The sequence below is a fragment of the Pelecanus crispus genome, chromosome Z, assembly GCF_030463565.1.
Source record: "Pelecanus crispus isolate bPelCri1 chromosome Z, bPelCri1.pri, whole genome shotgun sequence".
Classification (NCBI taxonomy): domain Eukaryota; kingdom Metazoa; phylum Chordata; class Aves; order Pelecaniformes; family Pelecanidae; genus Pelecanus; species Pelecanus crispus.
The window spans coordinates 11,358,870-11,382,029 of record NC_134676.1 but is presented as its reverse complement, the minus strand read 5'-3'; positions in this window follow the sequence as shown (position 1 = coordinate 11,382,029).

Below are 23,160 nucleotides of genomic sequence, written 5' to 3'. Positions count from 1 at the left end.
TGGGGAACGTAACAGATAACATCTCAGCAAAGACAACTTAAGGCAGTACAAGGGTAGTGCCTACATGTGTCTGTTCTAATTTTGTATTAATTACTGCTGTTAAAGTGGTACCCAGATGAGATCAAGCCCTCTGAAAAACAAGGGACAGTGCTTGCTCCAAGTCTCCATCTCCATCCGAGTATCCAGACTTACAGTCTGCCTTGAGACAAAAGGTAACGAGGAGTAATAAGTCTGTAAGTGTTATAAAAGTGAGAGGGGCAGTTCAGCATGGCCCCATGTGCCTTTGCTGAAGACATTCTGGAGATTGAACCATTTCAGAAGCCAGCCTGTAGGTTTGTGCCTCCACCCTGGTCCTTCCCCAGTAGAGAAAATCTCATTTACCACCACTAATTGATGCACAGAGCCACTCAGCTCACTGAAATTACAGAGAGGAAAGGGGGTTGGGTTTTTTTTTATTGGCCATCTATTAGCATTTTTAATTTGCTACATGAGGTAAGTTACAAAAGGTGCCAGAGAGCAGTTTAAGAAATTAGCTGTTCTTAGCATTTTCTCTTCTTTCTGCCTGACTTGGGTCCTCAAAGCCTTAATTAAAACTAGGGAGCACTTCCAATGCGAGACTCTGCAGACAACGCATGGCAAGGCAAGCTGGAGCCCTCCACAGAGCATCATGCTCCTCCAGGACTTCTGATGGGAGTAGGGAGCATGACAGAGCAGAGGGGAGATGGTCATCTCAATCCTCCACAGGTGTAGGAGGCACAGGAGCTGCTGCAGGAAGCAGTTCTGGATCCAGGACTGGATGAGAGGAGCAAGCAGGCAAGCATCACACCCTTGATGGGAGACTGCTGGGGTCTCTCTCCTACTCCCTGATGCCAGTCAGCAGATAGATCCACTTACTGGAGGAATCTCCATCACTCATCACTCATTACTGGGAAACATTTCTCCTCCTCCTGACCCCCATCATATCCGTTGCTGTCAACTAGCAGCATCACTGGACACTTTGGGGTGCCTGGAGGCACAAAAGGGTTTTGCACAACTTTTCAAGCACATTGTGTCATGATGTGAGAGAGAAGCTTGCTGTAGGTTGGGTCACTTAAGGCCAAGAGCCAGGTTAAAGGAAGAGCAAATACCAACTTGCAATGATGAATAGGTTGCTAAAAAAAAAAAAAAAAAAGACTATCAAGATTGTATGTAATGTTTAACTTCCTCCTCGGCTGCTTCAGCCCCTCCTTTGCTTCCTTTCTTATTCTGGTAGGTCAAGTGGGGCACTTTCTCCACTGACTCAGAATAGATTTTCTTTGTCTCAGCTAATTAATGCCTTCCTCTCCCCACTGGACAGGAATGCTGGGCATCCAAACTCAGAGATCTGGGAAGAGGCCACACTGCTGCCTTCGTATGTCCCAGCTGCAACCTTGCTCTTATCCTCTACTATGTGATTAAAGACAGCAAGCACATCTCCACCTGCTCACCATGGGTCTCAGCCCAGCACTACCATCTGTACCAAGGAAGGAAAAGGGTAGGAAGCTGGAGAATTGAAGGGCATGTCCTCCTTCCAGCAGTAGGGAAGTGGCCAAGGGAGAAGCTCCAGGGAGCTGTAGCCCAGCCACACAGCATAGCGATAGCTTTGCTTGATGTTTGTCTTAGGATTTATGTTCGAGAATAAAAATGTATTTAGGAAGGTTGCGCATGGAAGTAAATGTTGGCTAAGCCAGGAACAGAAGAGGGACCACCTGCCTTTTGCAGCATGAAGCAACCATGCACAGATGGGATGCTAGCCTTTGAAGAGAGATTGGTCACCATGACCTTGCAGGAATGGAAAATTTAGATCACTCTTGCTCCAGATGACTCCACCTGTTGAAATCCAAGGACAGAGCGTGGCTAGAGCTGCTCACGATGTGGATTTACAGCCTCTGGATGGAAGCTGTCCCCAGCTGTCTGTCTGGCAATTGCTGCAAGCAACGTAAGCTGGGTCAGGGCCACCCAGGGCCATCACCCTCTGGGACTGGCATCTTTAGGTGTAGTGGAAACAGCATCTTTGTATTGTCTGCAGTGAAAGCCTTGAGGGCCTAGCCCTTCAGTTTGTGTTCTGCCCCAGTTTCTGCCCCTTGACTGCTACCATAGTACAGGGACTTGACTAACCAGTAGAGAGGGCATGCTTACTCCTTTCCCTCGCTCTTTGGCTGGCAGCAGTCAGCAGTGACCACAGTAGATGAGACAAATTCTGTGCCGGACCACACTGGGCTCTCCATCAACGAAGTGACCTGAATCTTTTGGAGTAACTAGTGCATCTTCCAGTGTGGGGCAAAGGTTGTGCCTCCAGGCATCACAGTTCAAAACTGTCCCCAAGTGGAGACTCCCCTTCTGTCTCACTTCATGCCAGGCTTTCACTCAGCCTTTCTTCTGCACCTGGGCATTCAATAACTGCACAGAGTTGCCACTCTTGCATTGGGTCTGCACAGGAACACCCTTACATCTTTCCATCAAAGAGATGTCAGTGACTTCTGGCTGGCTCCATGCTAGCAGCATGTGAGGGCTGGAGCAGGAGAGATCTCCTCTGGGATATCTCCTTGCTGTGCATACAGGAACAGGTAGAGATGACTCTGCAGAGGCTGTGACTGGTGCTGTCATTAGGCACGAGGCAGCTTGTGCAGTGAGCAGGAGCTTCTGCATATCCTGCAGAACCGGGGAGCCATGCTGCGTGTAGCTGGGTACCATCTGTTCCTGCCTTCCCCACCGACTGTTCATCCCTCTCACATCCATAGGGCTCTTGTTAACACAGCTCTCTGCTGATCGAACCCTGCCGTCATGCTGGGCTCAGTTTTACTCTTCCTGGTCCTCCACTGAGGAGCCTTCTGGGGGTTACTCCACCCCAGCTTTAATTAACACTGGGGAGAAAGTGAAAACAGCTCTTAGTTGATCGTGGCAGGGGAGGAGACCTAATAAACCCCAGGAGAGGAAGACTGACTGCAGAAATCAGGGTAGTAAAATCAGAAACCTCTGAAGCAAGGCTGGGCTCAGGCTCTGCAGCCGGTTAGTATTCAGCTGGAACGCCACATTGTTACAGACAATGCATTAACATCAAAGCCGCTGGGTCAGCGGTTTTAGTTAAGTGATATATTTGGTATTATATTTTTATTGTGTGTTTTTTACACCGTGTTTTTATTTTTATGTTTTCATGTTCAAGTTTTTGCAAGAATTTAGTGCTGCTGAAAAGCACTCTATCGACAGCCCCGGAGATTGAAGGTCTTTGTCTATATCCAGAGAAGGCAGTGTGTTAGCAGCCTGCGGGCACCATGCTGGCTCTCTGCCTCAACCCCACTCACAGGGAACACCTTTAGAGATGAGGGCACTGCCAGCAGAGAATGACAAGGAGATGTATTTGTGGGGCTCCAACGTAGACTAAGACACTCTGAAACGCAGTTTGGCAAAAGCCCTTATGCTCCTGTACCCCGCTGTGCCAGAGGGAGTCAGGAACATCACACTGGGATTTCAGGGTGGTGGGTGTCATGGATGCTTTTGTCCTGCAAGCCAAAATTCTTCTGTAATAGCAGGGTTCAGGAAATCCCATCTTCTGCAGAGAAGTGGAGACGTCAGTCCCCCTCCTGTAGGACCAAGATCTGTGCAAGAAAAAGCTGAGATCAAGCTTGGTTGGGTGATGGGTCAGTGGCAAGTGAAGTCCCCTGTCTCCACTGGCACTGATCAAGGGTGCAGGGTGACACAGGTCACTGGTGCTGCTCAGTGGCTCTCCTCTCTCGCTCCTCTCCTCCCTAACACATCGCTTTCCCCTCACTCATAAAAAGCTGAATTGACAGGAGAAGAGAGGATTAACCTTTGCCACCTGTGTAGGCTGCTGCGTACAAATACTTCTCTCCAAAGCATCAAGTAATAAATGAGTCTTCATCTTTGTCAAACACCTTGGAGTCCATTTGCCATGTCTCCCCAAAGGCAGCACAGCGGGGCAAGGCAGTGTGTGAAATACAGGAGGACTATAAATCTCTCCAACACTGTATGGGCATTTTACAGCTTGCAGTTTTCACTGAGAAGTGGCTGTAAATAATGGAGGGGGAAATCTGCCACCTGTCTCCAGGGGAGGATTTATTTGGGTGTAAGTGCTATAGATCTTCATATGTATGCTGCTGCTGTAAATAAGCAAAGTTTAAGCAGTGATTGGGGTCTGTCTCTCTCTCCCCCTCATAGTCTTTCTCCCTCCCTTGTTTCACCTGTTTGTTCCCCTCTGTTTCCCTGCTGTTACAGACTACAGCTTGCTCCTGAGGTGGGCATATGCCTGAAGAGTCACTTGAGGAGGAAAGAAGTGGGTTGCTGTGATTGATTATACATTTTACTTTCACATTCAGCCCATGCAAAGGATTTGAGGGGAAGAGAAGCTGATAGTTAGGATTCAGGACCTGCTGCTATTACTCTTCAAAAGTTCTTGGTTCAGGATTTTAATGATGCTGTTATTCTCGTGCAGAAGCATATGGTTTGCTCCAGTGTTTGCTGTGTTGCTGTACAGCCGGCCCCTGTTTCAAGTCACTGTGCTCAGGGAGCTGCTGAGAGTATCTGGAGGGAAGTTAACTCTTTGAAGACCTCCGCAGGCATCAAAGCTGCCAGTCCATGGAGTGTGCTGGGGACACCCCTGGGCTGTGGCATGCACCCTGGCCACCATAGCCAAAAGGCTTTGCAGAGGGCTGGCACTGGCTGGGACATGCCAGGGTGGTTAAGAGGTAAGATGTATCCCTCAGGCTTGGGGCCAAGTTGCAAGGCAAGAGCAGGCATGTGCAGCTTCAACTGTGGGCATGGTTAAGGACCTGAAGAAGTCACTATTGTAGGACATAGCAAAGCAGCCCTCAAAGGAACTGCAGGCACAGTACTTGGTTTCTACCAGCAACCCAAAGTCCAGCTGGTTGTTGTCCCCTGAAACCAAGAACCAAGCAGAAGGTGACCTGTTTCTTAGGTTTGGGAGCAGAGAAGCAGATCTTGGACATACCTAGCTACAGACTGCAAAGGGCTGCCCTCAGGCTGTGCATGCTGCACTGGAGGAGGACCACGGGCCATGGGTTTTGCTGGTAGAAGGTGGTGTCTGTTGCTGGCAGCGTTGCAAGAAGCCCACTCACCTTAAGCTACCAGTCACCATCAATACAGAAGCATCTTCTTTCAATGACTGAATCCACATGTTCCTCCAGAGACTCCCTGAGCTTCTCTCAAACTCCGGAAGAAGAAACACAGATGTATGGCCAGAGCTTCCCAGACATTGAGGCCCATCTGATCTAATGGCAGCTCTTGGCAAGCCAGAAAGAAACTAGAAATCATAACAGTAACAAAAGTAGTTACCCCACTGATGTGGGGTGAGAGCAGATCCCTGTCCCCATCAGCCTGGCACTGCACACGTGCAATAAAAAGCCAGACCCAATGCAAAACTGGTTGTAGCAATCTCTGTGATGCAATATTAAGCACTGCCCTTTCCTTGCCCTTCAATATCCTTATAAATTCTACCCTCCCTTCCTGCCCATGCAGCATCTCATAGAAATCAGAGCAGAAACAAAGAGCCAAGGACAACGAGACCTGGCGTCCTGCAACAAAGGGCTCTGCGATTTCTTCAGGAGATCCCCATAGCGCGATTAGCATCTCTTTACAGCAACATCATCTCTCCTTCTTTTGTGTCCCCAGAGGAAGATGAAATTGTCACCAAGAGCCAGAGAATGGCGCTTGATGAATACTGAAAAGACACTTACCCACAAACTGGATTGAACTGGTCCCAGGTGGGGACTGATGGGCAGCCGCTCTTAATTAGCATTTTCAGAAGCAGCCACAGTGTGATGGGCGAAGGCTAGGGCAAGAAGAAGGAATATCAGGGGTCGGAGCTGTGGTGGGAGTGCAAGGAAACAGGACTGGCATTAATGAGGAAGGACAAGTGGTACGGTCTGTGGTGTGGGCACACATCCTTCTCCCAGACACATGTCCTACTCCCCTCTGCTCCCACAGACTCAGTGCAAAAGTGGTGGCGGACATGGGTGGCCCTGCCCTGAAGCCACCCCTCTGGGCTCCCACACCCATGGGTTGCTCTAACCGTAAGTTTGAGAGAGGAGCTGCAGCTTCACCCTGTGCTTCGTTAGAGGCAAGGAACTCCTAGTCATCTTTGGCTGCCTTATATTTCATTTCTCACATCTCCATGAACCAGAAAATGTCTTCCGAGGGATACAACAGAATTGCTATTGCTAATTTTCTTGTGTGTGTCCCCACCTTTCTTTTAAACTAGCAACTCTCAAAAATGTGTTAAAGGAGGTTGATTTAATGAAATGCTGTTGCTGAACTGAAATTTGCAGGTAGTTTGTGGGCAGCTTGGACTCTGTCTTGTCCCTTCCCAGTGACTTCTCATATTGATGTTTCCTATAGTGACTCGTTGTCCTCTGCATAAGCATCCCCGAGCGACTGGAGTGAAAAGGCTCAATTAGAGAAGGGTTCGTCTATGGGTCCCCTGAAATTACAGTGGTTTAAATTGCTGCCCAGCAACCAGGAGCTAAATTACAGTGCTTCAGCACTCCTGGCAATTGCTGTTTCTCCATTCACATGCCAGGAACTGATGGGTCCAAACAAAGAGAGCTTTACCAGTGGAAGGAGAGTAGGACATGCATAGGAGAGCTGTGGACTGCCTTGGTAACAGTTTCCAGCCCTCTCTCCACAAAGAGTGGCTGTTGAACCCCAATTACATCATGCTCAGAGTCTGTTAGAGGTGAATTTGGACAGGTGCCTCTCTAGCCCTAAAGGGATAGGCAGTTTAATGGGGTTTGGCCATCTCTAGTGGGTGAGGAGATACAGCTTTAGGACTAGTTTAGGAGGAACATCTGGAGACCCACCATGAGGGTGGTCATCCTGGTGGAACCAAGTAGACTCAGCTGTCTGTTGGTCCATCAGCTTGCCAGTCAATACTGCTCCTTTCTGGTCTCCATGAGCTCAAATTAATCTTATGTATATGTCTGGAGCCTATAAATTCATCATATGTGTCTTAGGCTGCTTGTGGGCTGGGACTTTTGGTGCCATGATGCTTGCCTAGTGTAAGTAGTTTTGGGAAAGATTTGGAGAAGGGCAAAAATAGCAAGCAAAGCATTAGAACTGCAGCTGTGTGAAGAACAACAAAACAAGTCAAGACTAAGATTTGGCAAACTGATAAGCAAGGTGTGAGAAAGGTCTGCAAGATTATGAATGGGAAGGAAGGGATGGAGAGGAGTCAGTTGTTTTCCATTTCTTACAGTGGCAGAATTAAGAGGCATAAAATGAAAACTGTAGGTGGCAGACTGGAAATAAAGTAGATCTTTTTAAGCAACACATCGTTTGTCTGTGGAACTCCTCACAAAGAACCACAGGGTGGCTAAGGTTAACAGGGACCTCTGGAGGTTGTCTTGTCCAACCCATTTGCTCAAGCAGGACCACCCAGAGCCCGTTGCCCAAGACTGTGTCTAGGCAGCTTTTGAATATCGCCAAAGAAGGAGACTCCACAACCTCCCTGGGCAACCTGTTCCAGTGCTCAGTCACCCTCACAGTAAAAAAGTGTTGGTGTTCAGACAGAACTCCTGTGCTTCAGTTTGTGCCTGTTGCCTCTGTTCCTGTGACTGGGCACTGCTGAAAAAAGCCTGGATCCATCCTCTTTACATCCTCCCTTCAGGTATTTGTACACATTAATGAGATCCCCTGTCAGTCTTCTCTCTTCCAGGCTGAACTGTCCCAGCTCTCTCAGCTTTTCGTCATAGGAGATATGCTCCAGTCTCTTCATCATCCTTGTGATCCTTCATTGAACCCTCTCCAGCACGTTCATGCCTCTCTCATACTGGAGAGCCCAGAACTGGACACAGGACTCCAGGTGTGCCCTCACCAGTGCTGCGCAGAGGGGAAAGATCAGCTCCCTTGACCTGCTGGTGATACTGTGCTTATTGCAGCCAAGGATACCATTGGCTTTCTTTGTGGCAAGGGTACATTGCTGGCTTATGTCCAACAGGGTGTGCACCAGGACCCGAAGACCTTTTCTGCCAAGCTGCTTTCAAGCTGGGTGGCCCCCAGCATATATTGGTGCATGGGATTGTTCATCCCGAAACTGCATGATATTGTTGATACGGTATGTTTACATGGGTCCAAGAATAAATTGCATGAAAGGTGCGTGGGGGTGGATTTATTGTGATTGTTAGCTACAAGGATGCCAGTATTGGTTTGGGATATCTGGGAGAGATGTCTTCTTGTTGTCCTCCTTAGACTTTGCTGTTGGCCATGGTCTGAGCTGTGAGGGACATCTCCACATCGCTGTACAGAAGTCAGCTTGTGCTCAGAGCTGAGCTGGGCCACATCTTGGTGGAAACTAGCAAATAAAAGCATGGGCTGGGGCAGGACAGAAGATACACTGCTGCTTTGGGACATGAACCAGAGCCTCTGATAAGAGGGCTGTCAAGACACTGGTGAAGAGGAATTTGGTACAGAAACACAAGCCAATCCTTTCTACTATCAAGTAACCCCTGGTGGGAGACTTTTCCTGCCTAAGACTGGGCGACCCCTCTGCAGCCTGGCAGGCATTGCCTGCAAGATACCCTGTCTCCATGCCTCCTTTATGCCCACAGGCATTTCAATAAGGCCTCATTTCTCAGCTTCCCCCATCTGGACAGGACACCCCAGGCTGTCACAGCACCGATAGGGATGTGAGAGTTGGCTTTTCAGCTTCTGTTTTCATCTTAAAATATCTTGAAAAGTGCTCAAATAAGTTTTTTCAGCAGCAGTTTATTTGCTTTTGCTCACAAAGTCATATTTATCTACAAAAAAGGAGTCAAACCTCCCAAATGCTTGAAACACAAGAATGTGGGGCTAGCAGAGACTTGCAGACTTGCCAAATCCAATCCCTGCTGTTGCAGCAGCACATCACAACGCCCTTTCGGAGCTGGAGTCCGCTCTCTCTTAAAAGCTATTTGGATTTCTGCCCCCATGGCTCCTACCGGGCAGCTGCTCCAAACCCGATTGCTCTAATGGTTCAAAGCCCTCAACTGATTTCCAGTTTATTCATGGCCAGTTTATATCCATTTGTTCTCATGCCAGCACTGTCCTTTGGCTGAAATAACTCTGCTCCCTCCATGGTGCTTACTCCCCAGATGTATTTATAGAAAACCATCCCCAGCCTCTGTTAATACACTACAATTTTTTTCTTCCTGCCATTCTGCAGAGGATACAGTCTCCTGACTTCCCCCCACGCTTTAACTCCTCTGGTCCTCATGCCACTGCCAGCTCACCTTCATCTTCCTCCCACCCTGGGTAGAAAGGAGCATGGAGTCTGCAAAGGATTGTGTTTTCCTTCGGAACTGGGACTTTGTTGTGGGTCCTAAGAGAAATCCCATCCTCTTCCTGGGCCTTTCCCCCTCCTGGTGAGCTCCTGGAAGGAGCAACTGTCTCTCAGTGAGCATCTCTTATAAAGCCTTACACAAAAAGAGCTCCAAGATTAGCAGCAGCTTCCAGCAACAGCAACAGTACGAGAAGCAATGGAAGGGGAAACTGCAAATTATTTGAAAATATGCAAATCCACTCATTAAATAATTCACATGAATTGTCACACATGAAGGTGGGAAAAAAACTTGGCAGCTGTGTATATCCTTTGCCCATCAAAGCCACACTGTATCGGCAGCTGCTGTTCTCTTTCTTCCTCAGATTTTTCTCTTTCTGCTCTCCACGTTTCAACCCCCCCTTTCTACTCCATCACCTGATACTGGGATTTCCAGAGTGCTCATGCCATCATGCAAAATCTTCCCCTCATTTCCCTCCTTTTGTTCTGCAGCCTCCCTTAAATCGTTTCCATCCTTGGTGAACCCTGTCTAAGGATCATCAGGAAATGAGATTCCCATGCTTTTCTACATCAGCAAGGAGAAGACAGACCCCGTGTCCTGAGGGTTATTTCTGCAGCACTCTACCCTTACTGGGTGAGGTGTCTGACAATTTTGCCTGGACAAGCTTAATTTCTGCCTGTAACTGATAGGAAGGCTCCCATCAGCTGCAGCTAAAGCTCACCCTGCATCCCACCCTCCGGTGTTCCCAGCATTGCCAGGACTGTGCTGTAACGGTGGGGCAGGGCAGGGCACTAGCAAGAGCTGCACACTTTCCTTGAAAAAAGAATCCCTCCAGTGAGATGGGGATGCAGGTCCTGAATCCCGACTTATGTGACAGGAGCCCAGGGAAACTTAAAAGCAAAACAAAAGATCAGCAAATATTGATTCTGGAAGCAAAGAGTTTAAGGAAAATAGAGGTACAAGAAGCCACTGAGCTCTCATTTCTGGGTGATGGACATTTGAAAGGGGTTCCCCTCAGACACTCCACACAAATGTTTATACCTATCTTCAAGTCATTAAGACTCAGCACAGTGCTGGACAACTCAGATGACGACACACTTGGTTTAATGCGTATGTTAATTTTCCCCCTCTCCTGCTTCAGTCAGGGGTTTCCCAAGTTTCACATCATTAGGGTACAGGGAGCTCCTCTCTAATAAGACCACTCTTTGTATCTCAATCCTTTACCCCTCATGATTTCCTACTGGTAGCGTATCCATGCAATCCCCACACAGATGATGGGATTCTGGCAGAACAGGAGCCTGGCCCAGAGCTATTTTCCCATGCTGTGAACATTTTTAAGATTTAAAAGAAAAAAAAAAAAAAAAAGAAAAAAGAAAAGAAGAAAAAAGAAAACAAACAAAATGTCTATTCCAGATTGGGCTAGAACAGGAATAATAATCCTTCAAGGCTGGTTTGGCACAATCGAAGTATTTCACTCCTGTCATTGCTGACTTGCTCTGCTCTTGCCTCAAACATTTCTGTTACCCTGGGGTTGCATTTCTAAGTGAGCACTGAAAGAAGTCAGAGACCTTAGTTTTACAATTCCAAAAGGTACTGGGAAAAATGACTTTTAGAGTTGGGAAATCCATCAATCCCAACCATTTCCCAAGGCAAGTTTTGGTTTTGAGAAATCAGAATTTATTTATTTTTTTGGATGGGGGAAATATCATAAGATTTCCCAAACATCTCCAAGCCGATTCCCTTGAGCCAGAGGATTTCACGGTGCTGTTTCCTTGTCTTCTGGCAGTGAAAGGCAACCACGGGTAATGAAATGGATAAGCAAAATAAGAGACAGCTCTGGGATCAGATATCCCTTGGCTGGGGCACTCAAAACACCCCAGACTTGTTTCTTTACAAGGCCCTGTATAGCTGGGTTATTCCTCTGCTGGCACCTGGCTCTGACAATGTGTTATTTTCATACTCCGATCACCAAGGCATTGATAACCTCATGGGGAATTGAGATAGATCTCTGTATAGTAGATCTTCCTTCATTCTCAACAGGTATTTTCCCATCTGCCCTTTTACCTGTCAGTTATGATGGCAGAGCCTGAAGTGAAGAGACTCAGTCACTTTTCTTTTTCTTTTTTTTCGTACCGTTTATAATTTTTACTGAGAAAAGCAAGACACGCTCCATAAATCAGCCTCCAAGTTAGAGAGTCACACTGCAGAGTATGCAGCGGGATGAGGCACCAGCTGCTCTTTGCAGATGATAAAGCTGTAAATATAATGCTGGTTTAAGGAGGCAGCCTGTAGGTTGTGACACCGTATGTCTTTGCGCCCCCCATGAGTATTTCACAAGAGGTTCTCCAAACTATTTGAACAGCCCCATCGGGACAGGCTGCCAGGTCTGTGCCAGCTGCATCTACGTAGCCAGTCACCTGCGTGGGTGTGCAGGGGCTGGAAACACGCTCAGACCTTCCCGAAGGTCACAGCAGTCAAATATCATGCCTGGATTCATTCAATATGCATCAAGGAGCCGGAACGGACTCTGCTCCTCTTTTATAGGACCTTGAGTTCTTTGATGTAAGGCTGCATGCAAATCACTGTCCAAGGATGTGTTTGTCATATAATTAATATGAGCTCCCACCCTGGAGCACACTTCTGTCAACATGAAATAAATATTCCCCATCAGGAGGAGGGTTGGGGAGATCAGGAACTGAAGTGCTTGGATAGCTCTGTGCTAGCCATCAAAGATTGTTTCGCTGGTGTTTCAAGGTAACCAGTGAGCTAGAAGATTGCTCTTTTTTTTCCCAAGAGTTTTTGGGTTGGGATTTTTTTTTTTTAATGATTTAACCCAATTTTCCCTTTGGGAGTGGCCTCTCCCTTCCCCAGGAGATGATTGAAAGCTCGTTGTCTGGAGATTTCCAGCACAGTTATGGACATGCAAGGGAATGAGAAGCTCAGAGCAAGTCTGGCTCTGTACCCAAACATGAGCACCGTGGTCTGGTGTTACAGCAAGAGACAGATCCTTTTTTTTTTTTTTCTGCATGGGGAGGAGATAAATAGCTTATTCATTGGAAAACGTATTTGGGGAGAGGGTGTAATGAACTTTCAGATTAAATTTGGCAAGTGTTTCCAAGCTAAAGAGGGGATGTTTAATCACATTTTCTTGCAGAGAAGGCTGAATGTTGGGTTTCAGCAAAATTTCTAAATGAAATGTCACCATTTTTTTCAGTGATGCTTGTGTTTCTCAGCCTGACGATGTGCCGAAGGGGCTTAGCAAGGCATCTCAATAACTAGTTGAAACACTCTGGCAGAGCCTTCACTCACAGTTTCTGGGCTTTAGTACTTTCTGATCAGGAGAAATGCTGAATGAGCCAAAGACGAGCAAGATTTCACTCTGCCTAGCACACTTCCACCTGCATGACACTGGGCACCGTCCCCTGCCTGAACCCAGAGCCAGGGGCTTTAAAGCCAAAGGGACCTATGAAGGCCCTGCAGGGATGAGATAGGCAATGGATACATGCAGGCTACTGCACTGGGACCTGGGGCTGGGTGCAGGAAGGATTTGCTCTGCGGGTATGGTGGCTCCAGCCAGAGTGGTGACCTCCCTGTCCCCAGCTTCTCCCTGTTCCAAGACTTTGGTTGTAACTGCATTGTGAGGCTCCCAGTAGCTGGTGTTTTCTGATGACACTAAACACAGAATATTTTGCTGGTGCTCAAACAGAGGCTGCCAAGGTAGCTCAGACAAGAAATGTTTCATTTTTAAAAAAAATTCCCAAGCAAAAAAGTAAAACAAAACAAAAAAACCCACCAAAAAAAAGATTATGCAAATGCTTCAGAGAAGATGAAAAATTAAGCATTCCAAACTAGCAAATAATTCAGTCTTCTCAGCCTCTTTCTTCTCTTCCCTTGCCTGCATGGGATCTGAAATTACATTTTACCACCTGCCTTGCTGAATTGTCCTTGTAGCTTCCCTGCCAAGTTTCACCCCCCCAGGGGACACCAGCTCCCCAGGCTGAGGCACATTGCATTCTCCTTGTCCAGTTTCCTCAGAGACAGGCATCTGCTCAAGCACTGCTTCTGTGCAGATGTGCACGGGGGGCTGCTGTGCCTCCCCTCTCAATTTTGGAGCATGCAGACCAGTTTCAACCCATTTGACAGGGGAGAAGGAATGTGCAGAGCAAGAAGCCTCTGGCATATTGCAGTGGGTACCAGCTGGAGGAGAGGAAATCCTGTTAATGTTCCTGTTGACAGAAAGGTCCCGTGGTGTGGTGGCGGTGCTCACGCCTTACTTGCCCAAGGAGAATCCACCCAGCTGCAGCTCTAAGCTCCACTGCCAGCAGCCCAATGTGAGTACCAGGAGAGCCACCCCACTGAAATGCAGGACCCCTGGTTGTATACATATCACATAAATAGCACTGAGCTTGCAAAGGCTGGGGAGAAGGAAGTTCAACTGCAAAATCCCATTTTGCAGAAGGGAGATGGAGTCCCAGATGTAAGTAAAATGCCGAACAGTGGCGTGCACAGTTCATGGTATACTGACCCCCCTTTTCTCAGCCTAAGAAGTACAGGCAATTTTAGCATAAGCACTTCTGTCGTGGGGCGGCTTTCACAGTGTGGACTGTCAGTACCAGCAGGTAGGAGAAAGCAGCTGTTTTCTTCTTGGCTGAGGTTTTTAACCCCCTCACTTGCACGCGAACAGCCGCTTCTGGCTCAGCTGTTACCTCCGGCTGCACCACCCTGAGTTACCGCAGCTCAGCTGGCACATGGTGCCTCAGCGAGTCAAAGCAACCTGCTCTGGGGGCTCAGCTTGATAAAATGCACACAAGGGAGCAGCTAGCAGCAGGAACAAGAACACAACACCCCAGGATCCTCAGCCAAAATGTTCACCCACACCTGTCTCTTAATAATACTTTTGGCAATGGAAAAGGGAGCTTAAATGAGGTGACCTTCAGCACCTCTTGGTGGTCTCCCATCACCTTCAGACTCCCTGTGTGAAACTCTATTCCTTGCCATTAACATCACTTTCCAGCCTTGCTGTAGATCATCCTGCTGATCTTTGTCTCCTTGCACTCATTTTTCTGCCCTCTTTTAAGAGTCGTTGGGGATGCCAGGTTCCTCTTCTACCATGCACTGCCAGCTCCCCCAGCTCCACAGCCTCCTGCTGCCATGGGAAGCCCACCCCGGGTTCCCCCTCTTCAGCCTCTGCCCCTGCAACGAGCCTCTTCTGTGCAGCAACTGCTGCATTTAACTCCGGAAGCATTTGTCTAAAAGATCTGCTGCAAATAAAACACCCATTGTACCACAGCTCTCTTGCACAAAGCAGAGGGAAAAGGAAATTTATACTGAAGATTAGGGAGGAGTGTTCTCAGAGAGAGCTGGTTTTGGCTATCAAATCCTCTTCATAGGAAAGTGTCAGAGGACTCTCTGCTTACATGATTTAAGGGCAGGCTAGACAGATCACAGTGGTTGTTCATGGCAAATGGTGGAAATGATGGGAAAGCACCCCCTTTTTCTGAAGCCACATGACAACCCCAGTCAGGGAACTGACAGAAAGCAGGCTGCCTGTATAGGTGTATGTATCAAAATACGGAAATATGCACATGCACCCATATTTAAGCCAAACCAGCTCCAGCACATCATCTGGCCTCACAACCAGCTGTGCAAAGGTATAGGGAAATGGTACAGAGGGCAGAAAGAGCTGCTCGAGGCAGAAGAGATGGTGAGAGATGTGTTCATCTGTTCGTGGACTGCAACCTGACTCACTTGGTGTACATCCTGGGGACTTTTGTAATGCTTGGTACTTTGTTTTCTTAAAGCTGCTAGTGACCGGAGTCTTGTGAAAAATCTCAGCCTGTTTGTTTTATTTATAGCCCTTGTGATTTCATGGCTGTACTTGAAGATGAGAACCCCACTGACTGAAAGGCCAGCAGATGAATCAATAGATCCAACACCTGCTCAAAGCCTCTTCATTTTGGGAGCTTTATCTCACCATTTCCAAATATGCAGGACAGATTTACCAAAGGGCAGAGAGGAGCGAGGTGGAGATGAATGCCAGAGAGAGGTGGAGCGGGGGCTGCTGTGGGGCTGCACCAGTGCCAACCCAGAGATGCCAGCACTGCTGCGTCCAGACCGGTGCAGCAGCAATTAGCACCGAGCAGAGTTGCCAGACTCTGATGAACCTGTGCCTGGGTTATAGTATGGACCTTTGCCTGCTGCTGGTCCTGTCCCAGGCTTTGTGTGATGTGCTCTGTTCCTCCCACCTGTTGCAGGTCTTGCCAATTCCTCAACAAAGACAGGTTTCAGGGAAGAGTAAGAAGAGGAAAGAAGGATGGCTGGAGAAATCTCTCTTTGTTGCAACTCCCTTTGATCATGAGCAAAGAGGTAACCTTTTAAATGCATCCTTGGTATCATATTTCTGCCAACCTTAGCTGTAGATGCTCAGTTTGACTTCATTAAAAGCTTCATTGGCCTTGCCATTTTACACTGGTTTTCAGTCCCCTCTGCTGGTGTTCACGGTAGACGAGGCTTCTGAAAGTGTGTGTGAAAACCCAACAACCAACCAGCCAGGCTAGTAAGCAGGGAAAAGTTTATGGCTTGCAAGTTCTTCAGGTACAGTGAGTTTCTGTATCTGTTTTGTCAGCCCACACAGCCCCCAAAAAAGCATCGCAGAGTCCTGCTTCAGAGACAGCCTTGTGAGACAGAGGGGATAACACAGCAGCTGAGGGATGAATTAAATGCAACACTAAAGGAAATGCATGCCAGGGGCAGGTTCTGCTGCAGGGTGCCTCAGGGATGGAACATGCCTTGCACGTCCCAGGGATCATGTGGCAATGCTCATTGTGGAGTTGGAGGGTGCATCCTTGCATGACATGCACCACTAGGCTAGCCAGCTTTGTGCTGTGGCAAGCTAGGGCAAGTCTTCTGCTTCCAGCTTCCCAGCTGATCCTCCAGCACACTGCACTGGAGTTTGTTTTATGCTCTTGAATGCATACAGATATGCCCTAAGTTGCTCAAATTGCTAGATAATCTAGCTATCATTACTCTGCAGTAGCATGCAAAAGTAGTAGTAATGCAGCAGTGATAGCAGCTCAAAGATTTCAAGCAGGGGGTCTGGGCTGTGTTACTGCTGCAGAGTAGGGAAGAAGTATGTTCTGCTACTGCAGCATCAACCCAAGCAGTAAATGTTATACGGTGGCCACCAGTCTGCTGATTTCTGGCTCACAGACGGATCCAGCACCCTCCCACAGGGACTGGAGCGGCTGCATTAACTCACATAGCACGGCTGGTGGGATGGCTGCCCGGCCCAGCCGGCTCCTGCAGAAAGCTCAGTGGCACTGATATAGAGCAGACTCCTCGTTGCGGTACACACACATAACGGCAGCAACACACAACAGCACTGTCTGCCAAGCTGCCCATTCCCATTGTAGCCTAGATGCAAATCTTCAGTCTTGTTCTCCCAAGCTTAGGAAGGTAAAATGTTGCATTGGCTTCAGTTGTGGTGATTAACAGGAAAGAAACCCCAGCGCGATGAATGAGAGGGATGGGAATGTTACAGGAGGCTTTGCCATGTAATTAAAACCAGAGCAGCAAAGATCAGAAATTGCAATGCTGCCTCCTGGTCTCAGCTGCCTCTGGTCTCCCCCATCTCACCGCTTTAATTTTAACTAGCCTCCCATCCCCATCACTTGCTCCTCTGCTCTGCAAACCCACTGCTGGTTTCTCTCCTTTCTGGCTGTACCCTGTGTCATTTCCACTCTTGATTACTTTCAGCCAAAGACCTGCAGGACCTTTGTATGTGCATGCTTTCAAGCCCAAACAGTGTGCACTGCAAGCCAGGGCCACAAAGGAGTGGAAGGAGGGAGGACATTGCTAGCCTGGGTGTTGGTGCCTTGGGGAGCAAGTAAAGCTGTGCAAGGGCCTCTTAGCAGCTGTGTGAGGCAGGTCTTCCTGCATCACGCATGGTGGAGGACAGGAGGAAACACCGGGGAAGGGCATCCTAGAGTGGATGGGCTTTCTCCAGAGTCCTCCTGCCACTGGTCTCCAAGCTCCACACTGCCACTGGTACCCCTAGCCTCTTACCAAAGCTATGTCTGAGACCAGTGTCACGCTGTGCTGATTGAACCAGCTCCACAGGTGAAGTTGGCGGATACAGGTGAAGAGTTTATCTGAGCCAGGGAACTGCAGAATGCCCCTGGCAAGGCAGGAGATAAACTCACATCTGTCCTTGTGGTCCTTCCCTCATGGAAACAGCTACTGAGGACACCAGTGGGATTTGTAGCATCTACCACTAGGTAGGTAGTTTCTTCTTGAGGGTACTTCTTGTCCTCTTCCATTGGGCTCAGTGTTGCACCCTGCGGTAAGGACATGTTTCTGCCATCTCTCCCCAGGGGCTCTTGGTCTCCTCCTGGACCACAGAGGAAGTATCTCATTTCACCCCATGCAGACAGCTTTCCTCAAGTTGTTTCCCATTGTGAGCTCCTTGGGGAACCAGCATAGGTAAGCCCACACTACTTCATACCACCTCACCAGCTCTGCTCCAAGGTTATGCCAGCAAATGAGCAGCAATCACATGAGTCGCTTTGCCAGCCTGTTCCTGGGAACAAAACCAAAAGACAAAGAGACGATTCACTAGAAATTCAAGCCGCTGGGAAGGGTTGTTTGGGGTTTATTTCACTGCAAAATCTTCTATGATTTTCAGCTTATTATGCAATGCTGCACAGATATAAAAACACAAATACTTCTTTACATACAGAGATCAGAAGAACTCAAAACTATCAGAACAACTTTATTAAGTCAGATCAAAGCCCGGATATCTCAGCATCCTCATAAAAGTGGATGTGTAGGGAAGGCATAATATCATGGCAAGCAGGTATGATGCTCCCCTCCTGCACTCTTCCCAGGCTACAAATATTAGAGACTTACAGTCTTGATCCTCAGTGGATCTTTCTTTCTTGAACTCATTCAATCTCCACTTAGACCCAGGTAAACTTTTAGCATCCACAGCATCCTCTGGCAAGGAGTTCCCCAGCTAAATGAAGACCTGTCACGTCTGATTTGTTTTGAATCTGTTCTGTGCCAGCTTTGATTAATGCCCTGCAGCTCTTGAGTCATAAGAGATCTGCAGACAAAGCCCAGGTTCCAAGATTTGCTCTTATAGCCTCCTGCAAGTTTTGTCGTTTCTGCTCTGTACAGAGCCTAGCACATTAGAGACCTCAGGCCATTCCCGTAATACAACCACCAAAGCAAAATGCTCTGCCTTTGTTCCTGTTCACTGCAATAGACCCCATCTCTGCTGCTCATTGTTTTAAGACTCTTTTCTATTAATAGCAGAAACAGACATGCCATTTCAATAATTCTATTCAAATTAATGCCTTTCATTATACTCCAAACACAACATCAAAGGCTTAGATTGCACCCTGGCCCTTTGTGAGACAGAGAGTTCTGGTATAAAGATTTCCATCAGAATAGACATTTGATGGGAGAAAGCTTTTTTGTCCATCAAGAAAGATAAGTTTCTTAATGGGATTAGAGGCTTTGGTTCTTGTGGATGAGTGACTGCAGCAGCCTAGGAGGTCCTTTCCAATGGCAAATTTTGTCCCACAATTTACTGTGATGGAAACATTGTACTGCTGGTCATGTTTTATTTTTACTCTGTTCTCTTCCATGAGACAAAGGTCTCTTTTTCCAGGACTGCCAGGTCCTGGTGTTGGCTGGCATGACATAGGTATCATGTTGTGTCTTGGAGAGAGCTGGGACTGCACATCTCCGATGGCCAGGACAAGATAAGCTGCAGAGACCACTGTGTCTGCAGGGATCCCTTTACAGGCTTTTCCAGCCACCCTTCTCCACTAGCAGATGCAGTCAGTAAAGAAAGAAGGTCAAGACCAAGCACAGTGGAGGGGGTTTTCTCCTGAGGTGCAGCAGGGCCAGGTCGTAGGGCTATATTTGCCCTCTGACTTTGTCCATGACCCTTTGCCTTCCAACAAGAGAAGCACTGGAGGATTTGGGATCATTTGCATGGTCCCTCCACCCCTTGGATTAAGCATGTAGAGGGAGGGGTGGCTTGGTGGCTGTGTGCACATTTCCTCCCGAAGCACCTGCAGCTGGGGAGCCATTGGCTCGGCTCTGGGAGCATCCAGGCACAGGGCTGGTCCTGCAGAGAGTGCAAAATGGACACAGTGGGCTCCTTAGAGCATGGCCAGGGCTGGATCTTGTCCCTTTGCAGCACCATCCTGCAGTTCCTCTCACCCTTCCAGCCCCCATGCTTGAGATGCATACATCATCCACCCAGGCCCTTGCACCTACCTCCCTGCAATCTATAAAACAAGCTGAATGTGCTCCACCCCAGCCAGGACTGATCGCTGGGAACGCTGACAACTCCCTGGGTTATGCTTCTTTGTGCACACGTTATTATTACGCAAAACAGTACTAAATGTCCTTGTAAGTAAAGGAAGAAACTACATCTCAGTTCATTGCAGGGAAAGGGCTCACATATTCCTGGTATGTAGTAAATTCTGATTTTCCTACTTTGCTGTTTTCTCTTCATCAGGAATGTTTCATTGGGTTACTCTTCCCCTTTTGGTCTATAAAGGCTCTTAATGGAGCTGTATTATTGAACTAAACAGAAACATTTACTCCTTAAAGGACTTCATTATACAATTGTAGCTAAGCAGAACCTGCTGAAATGTGTCTCTGCATGTTCCTAGTTAAAAAGTCCAGTCTGTGCTTGAAACAGCAAAGGGACCACACAATCACCCGCTCTGGCCAGCAGTAATATGGAGGGCAGAGCTTCACCTGGTTACCACCACCAGGAGATGTTCCCTCACCTCATGTAGTCCATTTCCACCCCATTTTGGATCCATGTGTGGCTGCTTATGGTATCTCAGCCAGACCAGTATGTGAGCAGGGCTGGAAAAGAAACCACCACTTCCTTCATTGTTCATTTCAGTGGTTAATCAGTCTCAAAGTGAAAAACCTGTGCTTTCCTTCTGAATTGAATTTCGCCTGCCTGAATTGAATTCTAGCTGCTGGTTCTGGCTGGTATCGTCCTTCGCTAGATTAAAGAAAAGGTATTTATTCCTTGTGAAGGTGTTTACACAATTTATTTGCCCCGCCTCTCCATCTCTTTTTCGATCACCTACCTTGGGTGAATTGCCTTCATGTGACAAGACTCTTTATTCCCAGCTCTCCAGTCTTGCCATTCCAAAGCCTTTTAAAAATGCATGTGGTGAAAGAAGAGCCAGGGTCCAGCCTCACCCTGGGACCACCCTGGGAACCTCACACACAGCCCTGGGTTTCAGCCTGCAGCCTCCTGCAGCTCTGCCATCATCCAATGTTTTTTATAGGAAAATTTATGCTTGTTTTCCTTTTTTCAGCTAGGGAACTATGCAACACCTTCACTAAAGCAAAGCTCACTAAAAAGCCTACTGAAATAATAGAAAGCTTCTTCCTAGTTTACATGGCCTTAAACATAGCTTTTACTGGTGGATCCTGAAGAAGCTGGCCTTTTTTTTCTCTTTTTCTTAATTTGAAAAGAAGATATTTCATGTCTAGTTTCTGGTCCATTTATTTTAATTTTTTTCCAGATGTCTTCCCATGGATCACCAAAAAACATTCAAGCAAACACGTAAGTGAAGTATTGTCTTTTAAAGAACAGATACTGTCCCTGACACATAAATGGCAGATTATTTGCTACACCGTTAACTCATACAGGGATATGTGAGAAAGGCTTTGTATCTATTCTCACAGAGGTAATGCAACAGTTTGTAGCCCTGGGAATCCAATTAGAGAATCCAACACAACAAACAGCAGTGAGGAGAGCAAAGACCTGTCCCACTAATTTCTGCATGAGTCACATAATATTTGTGTGCACCAGAGCACATCCCCAATTTTGACTTTAAGCTGAGTAAGGGACACACCGTAAAGCCCCCCCTGGTTATCCCCTCAGTTTTTACACTCTTTTCCCACTGTGACTGCATTTCTGCTTCCTACCACTAGATTTTTATCTGTCTCTTTCCAATAGATCAAAATATCATTTATTTTCCTAGACCTTTTTTCAATGCCCAGACCCACAGGCCATGGCCAAATTGCCTCTTAATCTTCCCTTGGATAAATAACATAAGTGAATTTCTCACTAGAAGACAACCTTCCCCAAAATCAAGTCATTATAGCAGCAATTTTCTCATCCTCTTCTAATTAATTAAAGCTCTTTTTTGAAAATAGAAACCCAGAATTGGACACAATATTAAGTAAGAACATAGTAGCAATCTTCTAGTTCCTGCCTACTGTCTTGTTGCTGAAAGATTTGAAGATATCATTCACTCCCTTCCCTATAGCAGTGCAAAGACAGCCCTCAGTGAACTGAATATCTATTATGAATCCTCAGTCATTTCAAGAATGACTGCCTTCTGAGGTATAGTTCCCTGCCTTCATTTTAAGGTTTGCTGGCCTGGATGTGAAATTCCTCAGTAGAGTCTGCAGTAGAAGGGAGGGCTTATTAATGGGAGCAGCAGTGATGCCCAAGGAAAGAGCATCTCATTGTGTGAGATTAATGTTACATCCTGAATACGGTGTAAGCCAGCTCTGAGCTGATGCAAATAGAAATGGCTAAATACTTCTCAATGGACCTGTCCAACTGACACTCATTTTAGGTCTCAGAGCTGTCATGCAGGAAGATGACCTGGATACTGTGCATTCCTTTATGCCAAAGCAGTGTGTTATTAGTGTCACTTGATACTTGGAGATGAGAGGAAACTGTTGCTGCCTTTGCCCTTCCTACTATTATCTTGAATTGGTGGTTCCCAAACCTCTGGATTGATGGATCCCTCATATGTCAAGGTTTCTTATCATCAAACCTACAATTGAGAACCTGAAGGGTAGGATTCGCCTCCTCCCACTTTAGTTAGGTGTCTAGTCTAAACAAACCCTTTAGCCTTCTCTAATATCAGTGGAGAAAAATAAACATCTTCAGAGGGTGAGGCGATGCACTAGTCAGAGGCACTTCTGCAAGGATGGGATGAACAGCTCCTCAGTGGGGCCAGGCTTTCTTGGTGGCTTGTTAGACAACTACTGTAGCTCAGAGACGCAGCCTTCAGCTGCCTAAAGCCAAATAATGCATAACCCACCCTTCACGTTAATCTGATAAACCAGTTAACTTGTGTCCTGGACAACCTGGCCTTGAACCATTCTAGCCCAGTTTACTGTAGCCTTTTCCAGCCTGAAATGTCCCCAGACTAATGTTGTGCGTCATCTGCAGCATAAAGATCACACTACACACCCAATTGCTTCTTTCTGAGTCCATCAAGGAGACCCAGGTCTGAGCTTTACCAGGCACCTGCCTCTGCGGTGTTTCATGAGTTAAAGCAGATTCTGATCAGCAGCAGATGCTGCACTTCGCTCTTGCTGTGATCAGCATCTGGCAGAGAGAAAATGGCTTAAACTAGACTCTGGAAAAATTAATTGCTGAAATTTAAGTGACAGAATAATAATTATTATAATTGCAATAATTGCAATAATTGATAGTAATGATTCCTCTTAGCATGCCCCTGGGGAACTTGCATTGCAGGCCAGCTCTGCGAGGTGGTCTATAAACACACAACAAGGAAAGTTTCCTGGAAACGAGGGCACAAAAGCGTGCCCAATTCCCTTTGCATTGGCTCTTGGCCACTGCCAGAGATGGGCAGCGGGACTAAGATGACCTTTGGGCTGCCCAGTTTTGGTTTCACATGGAAACCTTGCTTTCCTAATGCAAGGCGTGAAACACTAGGAAGTGGCAGACATTTGGGGGAAACGCATGAAAAAAATGCAACCAGTTTCAGGCAGTGGTCTTAGAGTGCAGGCTGCCATGGTTTGCCAGTATTGGGGTAAACAT